The following is a 13,609-nucleotide window of genomic DNA, read 5'->3' as shown; positions in this document are numbered from 1 at the left end:
CAAGGACTTATTTAACATATTTTGGAATGTTCAAGGACTTATTTAACATGTTTTGGAAAGTCCAAGGACTTATTTATTTCAAAAAAAAGTTCAAGGACTTAATCATTTCAAACAAGAAAGTTCATTGGTTTTTATTGTACTTTTCCCTTTTATTTATTTATGTTAAGTAATTAGAATGATGTATCGTATACATCATCTCATTTAAGTCATGTTAGCAAATAAAGGTAACTGGTTAACCATTTTAAAAGGTAACGAGTTATTAATTGTTATAATGGGTAGATTTTTCAAATTACAATTTTCTAATAAAAAATAGATTGTTGTAATAAGAAAAAATAAATGTGCAATACTATAATAAAGAAAATTATAGAAATAAATTGCTATTTCATACATTTAATCCATTTATAAATGGGAAATTCACTAAAATGACCAAAATATACATGATATATTAACAATGTACCTTTGACAACGTGCACAAAACCTAGACTTGTTATTGTTTATACAATTCTACTCGTACAATGTAGTATAATACTTATTTATTTCGCCTCACTAAATTTTATTTTATGAATTTGTGTGGTTTTGAGGAAGAGAAAGAGTCTTCTATTAGTTATTTGTTATATGGTAGGACTAAATGCTTAACTTGTATTTGAATTCTCGATTGGTTTTTATAAAGTTCAAACGTATTAATAAGTTGTACATATGTAATAATAAGTTGTAAATATTGTATAATTAATATAGTAAAATATTGTACAAAAATACTTGTATGTGAATCTATACATGTTATTGAAATTTTGAAAATTGTGTAAGAAAATATATATATATATATATATATATATATATATATATATATATATATATATATATATGCGAAGAATCTTGTGAGAATGAGAGTTAAAGTGAGAAGCGTAAGAAATGATTTAGACCCTAATGATCATCTTTAATCTCAAACCCACTCATGAATAACGCTTGATATGGGGATTGATACCTTCATCCTAATGTGCATCCAAAGGTGGAGATCCCTTCTTACGTTTCTATCTTAAGTATCCTTCTCACCGGAACTCAACCCCCCACACACACACACAAAAACATATATATATATATATATATATATACACACACATATAGAGAGAGAGAGACTTGGGATCATGTGAGACCATCATGTTTTCGTGAGACCCATGAGTAGAGGTGCTCATGGGTTGGGTTGATTGGGTTGAAGACATTTGAACAACCCAACCCGATGCTTGTGGTTTGAAAAATCTTAATCCAACCCAACCCAAACTAAAGTGCAACCCAAGCCAACCCAAATCGTACGAGTTGGTCGGGTTGATACTTGGGTACATTAAAATATTTTTCTAACCTTGAATATGTTATTTTATCTACTCATAATGTCTTTTTCATCATCAAACATTTGATACAACTTATCTATACTTCTTATGTATATCGCATCCAGTTAATTTTCTCAATTTACATATATACGAATGAATTATATAGAGATGTGAATAGATTGAGAATATGTGTATAGAGAGTACGTGATAGTGTAATTGTCTAATGTATATATATTAATAGAAATTCAACAATCATATTAAATTGAAATATAAATAAAAAGATACCGGGTTCATCAGGTTGGGTTGGGTTCAAATAATAGTAATCCAATATCTACAGTTTGAAAATTTTACAACTCGATTAGACATCGGGTTGCTTCAAGTTAAGTTATTTCGCGTTAGGTTGATCGGATTGATCGGATTGGTGGGGTTTTTTAGCACCCCTACCCGTGGGACTATCTTTTTACACTTGAAATTTCACAGTAAAACACTGCGAATATAAAATTCACAGTATTTTTGCTATGAAAGTTCGGAATTTTTTTACCTTCACAACATTTTGTTGTGAAGTTTCAAGTGTAAAATTGTGGTCTCACATGTCTCACGAAAAGAGGCTGGTCTTACGTGAACCCAACCATATATATATATATATATATATATATATATATATATATATCTGGTCTTACGTGAACCATATATATATATATATATATATATATATATATATGTAAGGGGGGAGTTCAAACGAGAACCCCTGTGATTTACGAGAATGCGAAAACACTTGTGGGCTTCAAACCTTTTTAAGCAATAATTTAAGTTATACTAAATAAAAATAAATCATTAAGAGTAGTAATGTAATTAAGTATTTTTTATAGTTTTTATCTTATTTTAATTAATTGAAATTATCCCATCATTTTAGCTTGAGATCGATCATGTTGAGTAGAGCGTCCATCATTTTCTCCCCATCGTATCTGAAGTTTCAAAATCTCTTGATATAACAGTGTGATAATTGTGAACCTAATCGATTCAACCAACAAATTTTCTATCACAGTCATTTTGTATACATTAGGTATATGATAACAGTGTGATAATCGTGAACCTAATCGATTCAACCATCAAATTTTCCATCACGGTTATTTTGTATCCATTGTATATGATAACAATGTAATAATTGTGTGATGACAATGTGATAATCGTGAGCCTAATCGATACAACCACCAAATTTCCCCTCACGGTGATTTTGTATCCATTGGATATGATAACAGTGTGATAATCGTGAACGTAATCGATACAACAACCAAATTTCTCATCACAATCATTTTGTATCCATTGGGTATTGATAACAATGTGATAATCAATAGGGTTGTGATACCGAACAAAGTGCAGTCGTATCAAGTGATAATCGTGTGATAATTTATGCATGATTGGTTTGTGATAATCGTATGATGGTGAAACCTAATCGAACCGAACAAATTGTATCGGACCCAAATACGAATCGTATCTCGTGAAAATCGATTCGTCTTTAGGTTAACATATCACATGATTATCACACCCAAATACGAATCGAGTAGATACGTTAACCCTAGTCGAACTGGTGGATTGTAGTCGGATTTTTTGTGATGACCGTGTGATACTCGTACCTTAATCGAACCAAACTATTTTAACATCAAGCGACTGTGAGAGATTCATGTTCTAAGTGTGATAATTTTGTGATAAGCAAACCTTGAATCAATTGTCTCTGCAAACTTCTCTCTCAAGCTTCTTGTTGTTCGATTTCTTCCTCCTATCTTCTTAAAACTTATAACACCTTCTTCCTCTATTAACCAATATAACCATCGTAGCCCATAATGTTATCAGTTCCTAAATGATCAGAGTCTTTTTAGATCGTGTTTTTAAATATTATCACTTCGAATTCCAAGAATACTGTTGATCCTCTCTCTCAGTGATTTGATGATAATCCCTTTTTTCTTTCACGTTGTAATTGTGTTTCTGTATTTTCAGTTCCATCGATCATCACTGAGTATGTTCAGTGATCGCTGAAGAACTTGCATTGTAAATTCATCAGAGACAACAATACTTCAAGAAGACAACACTCACACCAAAGATCCTTCAGCAAACGTCGAAGAATGAAACTGAAGATTAGAGACTGGCGAGTACGTGATCTGAAGCGGTATTCAGTGATTACAAGTCTGTCTATTCATGTGTGAAGAATGCTCTAGCTTCAGCGAATGATGATGAGACCTCTAGGTCATTCCAGCATTCAGCGATCAAAGGAAGCTTGCTTAGCACGATTGTTGTTGTCTTGTCCTTATGCACACAAAGGACAAACCCATACCCTTACAAAAGTTAGTACAATACGGAGCCGATTAGTGGACTCTTTGTCCACCAACTTTAGGCAATGATGTCTTCTCAGAAATAGTGCTTTTGTACTATTCACTGTAGCAAAGGACAAGCCTTCCTCTTAAGGTTTGACACGCACTCTAAACCTACCATATTGCATTAAATGATCATTTAATGCATTGGGTATAAATATAAGTGTTTCTTCTCCATGCAGAGAGCGCGCATCTCTCTCTAACCTTATTCTTACTTCAAACATCTTCTAGCTTAAGTAAAGGATCTTTCTTTTAGAATTCTCTTTTCTTGTATTCGCTAAAGCTCTGTGTGTAACCAAAGATTGTTTAGATAGGTTTTCATTACCTTATCTTTCCGCAAACAGTCTTGTAAAATCTGTATTGGTCTTCTCTATCAATATATATTTTAAATTTGAAAATACTGTGTTTGTATTCATCCCCCCCTTCTACAAACTGTTTCTATTCTTGTAGACCCTTACGGGACCAACAATTACCCTTTCGCCTCCCAAAACCTTTTAAATTATTTTTAATATTATTTTAGATTGAAAAAATCTCTTAATTTTGATTGTTATCACATTACTTGGTTGGTAGGCTATTCTCGCATTCTCATAAATCACATGGGTTCTCGTTTGAACTCTTTCCTATATATATGTGTGTGGATTTGTGGATTTCTCATAGTTGGTGTTGCTACGCATGCAACCATATTTATGGTAAGATACTATGATCCAACTACTCGTTACAACGATCTATTACTTCGTCTTCTTATGCATTGCGATGCAGTTATATCATATCTCAACTAGGTCTGTATATTTCTAGGCTTTCATAGTTTTGGTTTGTATATTCATAATGATACCATGAGCGCTTTAGGGCATCCATTAGGCTACGGGAATTCAAAGTGATAATATTTAAAAACATCAATATTCATTATGAATATTTATCGAGCCTTGGAATTCAAAGTGATAATATTTAAAAACATGTTTTGCGAAGTGACATCAATCTCGATATAGTTTTTCCCCCCTGTTTTAACCGTTTTTACGTGAAATGATATATATATATATATGTGTGTGTGTGTGTGTGTTATATTCATTATGAATATTTATGTACGTTCAAGTGTACAACAACTCGACACCGTAAGTCTATAACTCGACATCACCTTTATTTAATACTTTCTTCAACGTCGTAAGTCATCGCGTTCTTCATCACCATAACCAAGACCCATTGAGATCGATCAATAAGCCATCGAGACCGAGAAAAAACCTATCGAGACCGATCGAGATCCCATCGGGACCGATCAAGAAAGGTCGATAATTCATCAATTGACTTATGTGTGTAAAACCATAGGCTACCACTTTCAGCTTTTATCGAGATAGATCAGAAATCCATCAAGACCAATCAAGAACATATTGAGATCGATTGATAACCCATAGGGACCCGTGGACACCGATTGAGACCAATCACGACTAATCAATAACCCATCCATCGATTTAATGTGTGGTTGTCTTTCACACCTTTAGACTTAATGAAATTGGGCCACAAAGCAAGTATACAATACGGCCCAACGTCGTCTTTCCAAGTAATAAAGTGGTACAAGTACCGGATTATTGTCTACAGAGATTGTAGCCAAAGTTAGATTAGAGTCCAATGAAAGAGATGATTCAGATGACGATTTTGAAGACTTTTGTTTGATTGTAAGGTGAATCCAAACAGAATACATAATATATAAAAGAAGCAAAGGTGTAAGACTTAAGGTGAGACCCAAACACAAATTTCAGCAGCCAATGCGATAAGAATGCTACAGCAAGTAGTGTTTCGATACTAAGTTCCACCATCTATTTTGAAGGCATTCCTCTCGGACTTCACCATTGCACTATCTTATAGCTTTCCATCCATATCTCTATGCGGTGTCCGGACCGGCGATAGTGACACGATGGTGTTTTCAAAATATATGGATAAACAAATCTCTTTGTTAAAAATCACTCTCTCGAGTCGATTCCCATATCATTCGAGTTGGCGTGTTCTTGATAGTTCATCTCTGAATCTATCACACTTTGACACTTTTGAAGAGCGACCAACCCGTCGGGAGCTAAGTTTGAAAACATAAATGACAAGTCTCCTTGTCGGCAACTTTCTCAAGTCTACCTCTTATGTCATCCAAGTTGACGTGCTTATTRATGGCTTATCTCTAAGTCCATCGCACTTTAACACTTTCAAAGTGATCAACCCGTCAAGAAGTGTGCTTGGTTTTATAAAAACTCGAATGAAACAATGGAACGTCGTTTATGAAAACACTTAGCTACTTTCATTCGGTTTGAAAATCTCACATTTCCGTCTCACACCCAAGCTATAAAAGCTTAGCTACTCATAACGGAAATTAAAAAAATAAATGACGGAAAATAAAGACATAAACGTAAATTGCATAAAGTAAATAACGAGAAAATAAATGACGGAAATGTAAATTACGAGAAAATAAATGACGAGAATGTAAATTGCGAGAAAATAAATAACGGAATGTAAATGACAATAATCGTAAAGGAACGTAAAATAAATAACGTAAAATAAAAAACGAGAATATTAAAGAAGAAAAAGATGAAGAACTCAAGAGATTACTAAAAATCACCCTTGGAGATGCTTGATTTCAACACTAGCTAATGTTTTTGATGGATAAATGGATGATGAAAATGGAACTCCAAGCCCTCCTTTTATGCCCAAAGGAGGCACTAAAAGATAAAAAGACAAATCTTGGAGGCTAAACTTCCTAAAACTAATTACAAAGTACAATTAAAGGAACTAGAAAGTACATATTTCTAACAAGAGTTTTAATCTCAGATTCCAGCAATTTCCAGCTGTCTTCCACAAAGCTCAAAAAGGAAACAACTTAATCAATAAGTTCTCCAAAAAGCCGCGCATGTATCAGATCGCTGCTGCTCCAATGCTGTAGCATCCTGCTGTTTAWCAAAAACTCTCCATTAGCTTCTTCCTTGAGTACCAACAAGTCAACCACAATATTTAGCTCCATAATAATAAAGGTATAAAGAAATTAATCAAAATGGCTCAAAGTGGGAATGGAAGTAAACTATTTTAACTAATAAGACGTAAAACGAGTGCTTTATGTGTTAAATTCTCAACACATATCAGGTTGTATCTTAAATCATAACATAATACCTTCATTTTTCATCGAGACCGATTGAGAACTTATTGATTAATTTATTGTATGTTTGTTTGTGTAAAACCATAATCCACCACTTTTAACTTTTATCGAGAAAGATTAGGAAAATCTATCAAGACGAGTCGGGAACTCATCCAGGTTAAGCAATAACCCATAAAGAAAAAGAAAGAAAAACTAAAGTATGTAAAAGTTAAAACTGTAGTATATTCATGATGAATAAAATGTATATGCATAAAGTTAAAACCCAATATATTTATGTTTTAAGCATTGATTAGTTTTTAAGGAAAGCGTTTGATTGGAGGTATTAAATAAAAATGATACTCATTAAACATGGAATAAGAATGAAATGATTAAAATCTGGTTTGAATGGAAAAATTAAATGTCTCCATATATTCTCAATCAATATCAAATGCTTGGGTGGTCAACAATGGCATGCATGGAGTTTCCTTCATCTCTTCCTCTGCACATTCAAAACAGATGGGTAAAATCATGCATCAATCTGTAGAGTTTCTTCCTTCATTTGCAAACTCTGATTTGCTTCAAAATCCATCCTTTTTAAATGGATATATGAGTTTCAAATTGATGGGTTATCTGTGAACTGGTCATCGGAGGAGTTAGGGTTAAGGTTATGTAAAAGAGTCATCGGAGAAGGAAGAGATCCCATTAAAGTTGTCATTGGTTTTTCATTTTCATTTGCATTCTCATTCCTTATAACAAATCAAAACACTTCCTAAATTTTGATCAACAGCAATTTGTTCTCATCTTGACAAAATAGTTCTGCTTAACCACAAGGGTGGTGTCTGATTGGTTTGAACTTGGCTCTAAAGGTCAAAAGTATTAGAAGGTCCCAGGTTCAAATCTAAGAAGAAATAAAAATCATCTTGTGGCCACGGAGGTTCAAATACGGTGACTCCGAGCTATCTGCAAAAAAACAGGGATTAGTCGGCTCGTATAGCGGGTTGGATATCCACGTTAATAAAAAAAATAGTTGTGCTTTTCATTTGAACCTACACACATACATATATATATATATATATATATATATATATATATATATATATATATATAGATGAGGCGATCAAATGAAAACCGCCCTCATTTATGTAAACCGTACAAACCGCCCTCATTTATGTAAACCGTACAAATCACCCTCATACGTCGATTTCATTGTTTAATCTTATGAAAATTTTTTATGAAATTGTTTCATATAATACTTTTTTTATGAATTTGTTTCATATATGGTTATGAAATTGTTTCATATAATATTTAATGAAATTTTAATGAAACTGTTTCATTAATTTTCTCTAAAACTAAAATAATGAATATGATAATATCCATGATTAACACCCTCCACAATAAAAATGGTTAATCAACCTCTCATAATTACAAAAAAATGAACAAAAATGAAAAATTATGATTGATTGAATGAGGTTTTCACGGTTTGTACAAATTGAGTGGTTTTTATTTGAATGCTCATATATATATATATATATATAGATATATATATATATATATAGATATATATATATATATATAGATATATAGATATATATATATATAGAGAGAGAGAGAGAGAGGTGAGTTATTAATTATGTAACCCATTACATTCGTACACACAATACAACTCAATCTCAACCGTCCATTTAATTTGGTGAATATGTAATTTCATACAAGTTTTGATTGTTTCTTAATATAAAGCAATGATCATAATTAATGAACCCTATTTATCTTTCATAAATATTCAAATCATAATAAATGAACTTTCATTTTTATAAATATCTTAATTGATTTGGATTGCATTGGTTGTAGAAATGTAATGAGTTACATTTGAAACATGATTTATATATATATATATATATATATATATATGGCTATTTTTAAATAAACATCTCTTTTATGCTTTTCAATTTGATATATCTATATTACCTTATAAATCAGATTTATCAAAAGTCTTAAAAATAATTTTAATGCACAAAGTATTATACATTTATGCACAAAGTCTTAACAAACAACACATAATGCATTAAATACTATTACTTTATGAATCCACACTGAAAATTTCTCAATCTACAATTAAAATAACATATAGTACAAGTTACCAATGCACATTATTACCTTTTCTTTTCATGTTCCCAAGATACTTTTGACACATTTCACTCATGCATTCACCCTCTCATACCTCTATGTCTTCTCCCCATCCCCTAATGTAAGATTCAAACTGATATTCACCATGAGTTATTAAAAATTCTCCCATTCAATTGCTCTAGAACTCTCGGTCTCGGTCTCGCTCTCTTGATTCTTTGTTCTTGGTGTAAATCGAACACATTTGTAGAGTCGTTTAAATATGTTGGATTTTAATATATTGAATTTGAAACTGTCATATAATTTTTTTCATCGATAGACTGTAATTGGAACCATTACTCTTATTTATTCAAATTGTATTAATATGTAAAGACCAAGTGTAAATTATATTATCGTTAAATCTTCTCTAATAAAACTAGTGAAACTTTAAAACCATTAAAAATTCACGGCTTCTGTCGCATTGCGCAGGTACACAACTAGTATATCTTGAAAAACATAAAAGAGATGTTTATTTAAAATAGCCATTTTAGGCTACTGATTTAAGTTCTTAGCCATTTATCTCCTAAAATCACTAAAATATCACTAGGTCCGCAAATGGCACATCTGCAATTTACGGAGGGGTCAAAGTATTAAAAAAAAGTTTTTTGAACCAAGTCCGTAAATAAAGGGACCAAATCAATAAATTAGATATTGGTTGTAAGTGACACTTCCAACACTTGCCGAGATGTTGGGCCTAATTTACAGATTTGTCCCTGTACTTGCGGATCTGGTTCAGAAACTTCATTTTTTACACTTTGAGCTCTTCGCAAATTGAAGAGGTGCCATTTACGGACCCATTGACATTTTTAAAATATTGGGAAAGAAATGACTAAGAGATATAACCAACATTTGAAAATGGTTATTTTAATTAACTTCCCAGAATAAATAGTATGTAAATTAAATATTCTCAAGTAATATATATGTTTTTTTAAACAAATATGATATATTATTTCAAAATAAATACGTTGTTTATAATAAAATGTAACACTTTCTTATAAACACGTCTTTTTGATTGTTCAATGGTTTGCAATTTCTGTGTCACCATTTTTATAGGACACATTTCGAGATGTCTTATAAAAAAACTAACAAGACAATTAATTATTTCTTTACGTGTCGTTTGTTTTTTATTCACTTATGTCTTACCTAATGAAAGGTTAGCCTATCAGACCGTTTGTATTTTTTCGATGATAAGAGTTTTAAACCTCTTACATTCTTCTTATTGGATAATAGATAAACTCATGTCTTAGGGGGTGTTTGGTATTGCTTATAAAAACAACTTATTAACTTATTCCGGTATAGCAATGGTAATAAACATTTTTGAGTGTTTGAATAAACAACTTATATCGGTGCCAAACCGGTAATAAGGAGTTTTTGAAGAAGTTAAACCCTTTTGACTTATAATAAGTTAATAAGTGTTTTTGTAAAATAACATAACTTGTTTCAAATAAACAATCCCAAACACCCCCCCCTCCTCAACACAATCTTATTTCCTTAAATCTGTTTATAGAATCTTCATTAGCTTTGCAATGCATATAGACAATATTATATGGTCCAATTTTTAATAGATTTTTTATTTAATTCATTTATTTTATTTTGTTAATTAATTTATTGGTAAATTATTATTTATTAAAAATATTTAATACATGATTAAATTAAAAATAAAATCTGAATTATCTATACTATATTATAAAATATTTGATAAAAACTCTTAAAAACCATTTTTATGCATGAAGTACTGTTTGTTGATGCATATTACTCCAAAATCAAAATTACAAGTAAACTGTGCGTAACTACAACTTACTAAAGCTCCATGTTTGAATTCGTGTAACTAACTGCAAATAAACATAATCAAATAAATTATAAACATCTCATTTTAAATATAAAAAATCTAAAATATAATTAGGATAATCATTGGGTTCCAACAAAATACTTAATTTTTATCTTTATAAAATATTATATCATTAAACCAAAAATAAAAAAATGAATTAAAGAAATATACAAAAAAGAGAAAATTTAAATAATTAGTTTGGTACTAATATCATTTTTTTCAAACTTTTATGATATCTTTATATTTATATTTTATTCAAAAATAAAAATATTATCGTCTTCTCAAAACCACATAAAACCGACTAAGATAAAAATAAATAAAACGAAACATTAAAATTGATATGTATCTCATTAATTACATTGTACGAGTATTCTTCTAATATATATTAATAAATCAATAATGATATTCTAACAATTAAATACTATGTCATTTATCTTATTATGAGTTCTGTTTTTTTTTATAAAAAAATTCATAATAGTTGTGAATAAATAGTTAAAATTGTTGAAAATATGTTGAAATAAATAGGTATTGCATACAATTTTATTATTTGAAAATAAATGTAATAGTTACAAAAGATTTCTTCATAATTATCTTATTTATTTATAAAAAAAATATAACTTATATTATGAGGAGTAAAATAGACAATTATAAATATTCAGTCATTTATCCGTTTTTAAAAACAAACAGTCTTATTGATTATGCTTTCAGACTTCAATACCACATTTTATTAATCAGAAGTAAAATAATACATCAGACTTCATCACCGCTTAAAAAACAAACATTACTAAGTGTCTGCTTTTGTCCTATTGTTTCATGATAGTAGAACTTGTTAGGTTGTCCAATTTTCTTAACAACTTATTGTAACATCTTTTTATATAAGTGGTACAGTCGTTTTTGTTCTAAATTTATCAAAAACAGAAATGTTATGGATATTATAAATGGCAAATTTGGTTGTAGTGACTTCTGTTTTGTTTGATGCTAGAAGTTCTAGCTTCCTTATCTAAGCAAGAATATAATGACCCAATTTGCAATTGAATATTTGTAAGTTAGTAACTTTAATCTACTTAATTAAGATTGTGAACTAGATGATTATCATAAGCATAATATTAACAATGCTTTTAGTAAACATTAAATGGTTGTTTGATATTTGTTGAATGGTTTGGTGCAGAATAATTAAGTGGTTAGAATGATTAAGAGACTCTCATGGTATAGTGCAAAATAGAATATAATGATTTGGTAATTGTTTACAATCAAATTAGAACGCTGAATGGTTAAGGGAGGCCCATGGTACAAAATCATTTAGAGGGTTTTAGAACCATGAAGAGACATATTTTTTTTTGTTAAACAAAATTCACCTCTTAATGGTTCAAAGGTTGTCTCTTAATAAAACTATTAAGAAATAAACAAACAACTCATCCACTTGATTCGGGATCTCTTAGCAACTTCATATGTTGTTATTGGATTAGAGTGGTCAACTATTATGCCCACTATATTATCTAGTGTTGGTTGTGACCACTACCACGAGGTGCGTTATACTATTTTGTCCACTTTCTACCATTTAACCAAATGTGAAGAAAAATAATACAAAAATACAAATTTTGATGCTCATGAGCTTTAAATGAAAAATAAATGAATAAACAAGAATATAAAGAGGAAAATACATTCTAAAAGGGAATAAAAATATGTGTAAATGACACTCAAATTCTATAACCAGTTGGGTATAGGAATGAGGATGTGATCATAATCCCAGCAGATATGGAAATGAGGAATCGGAGACGGGAATCGGGGTTGAGGTCCCCGCCCCGTTCCCATGCATAGACCAGATGTCACGTGTGTTGTAGACTTGTAGCACTGGAGCATAGAATCCAAAAATCCACGAGAGCACAAGTGTCGGGAAAAGACATCTATCTGATGCGTTATTTTGAGTAACCCATTTCGCAAAATGTACGAACCCAAAATCAACCGAGAAAGCTTGAGCCTAAGGAGATCTATTAATACCCATATATCCAAAAACATGAGGTACGTTTGGTGTGGTAGGACCAACAATATGCGGAGGTGTATCTTGGATTTTTCTGTTAGTGGTATCACAAAATAATTATTATAATATAGAATAAAAAATAATTACCAAATATAAAAAAATAATTATTAAATAAAAATAAAAATTATGGATCAAGATGAGAAAACTTGTTTTCCCTCAATCATGTTTTGGAAAATATATTTTTAAAAGACATATTTTGTGATCCATCATATTTTGTGAGGTAAGTGCTTATTGGGTAAATTGTTACATACAATTTCATTTTCATATATTAGAATCATACTTAGTATGGTAAGTGAGAATGTTAACTATTATTAGTAAACACTTATCAGGTAAACATTTAGATAAATAGCTTAAACGAGTGATTTATAATAATTAAAGCATTTGTAGTCATGAACCTACAAAGAGGCATGGCGTTGTCACACCAGTTTTCTTCTTTTGCCAAATCAATTATGTTTTTTCTTGAGTATTTCATAGACCTTTCACCTTTAATTATGGAACGTCCTGATTTCTACAAATGAAAAAGTATTTGTGGATAAAAAATAATTATTTTTGTTAAATGTAGCTAGTTATACAACTGATATATTTTAGTAATTAAAAACACAGAAGAAATTAAACCATAACATTTTCTAATATTTTTATTAGAAAAATGTGTGAGCCTCGCTTTTCTTTCACAAACATGTTATAAAAGAACGACCTATTCTTGTACACCTCACGAACAACCGTATGCTTCCTCAACAGGGGCAAAACCCAAGTCTTCTAATTAGGAGGGAGCAACTGGGGTGGGGTTGG

Source organism: Cynara cardunculus, assembly GCF_001531365.2.
Source record: "Cynara cardunculus var. scolymus isolate 2C chromosome LG 17, CcrdV1, whole genome shotgun sequence".
NCBI lineage: Eukaryota > Viridiplantae > Streptophyta > Magnoliopsida > Asterales > Asteraceae > Cynara > Cynara cardunculus.
Note: the sequence above shows the minus strand (reverse complement) of the source record.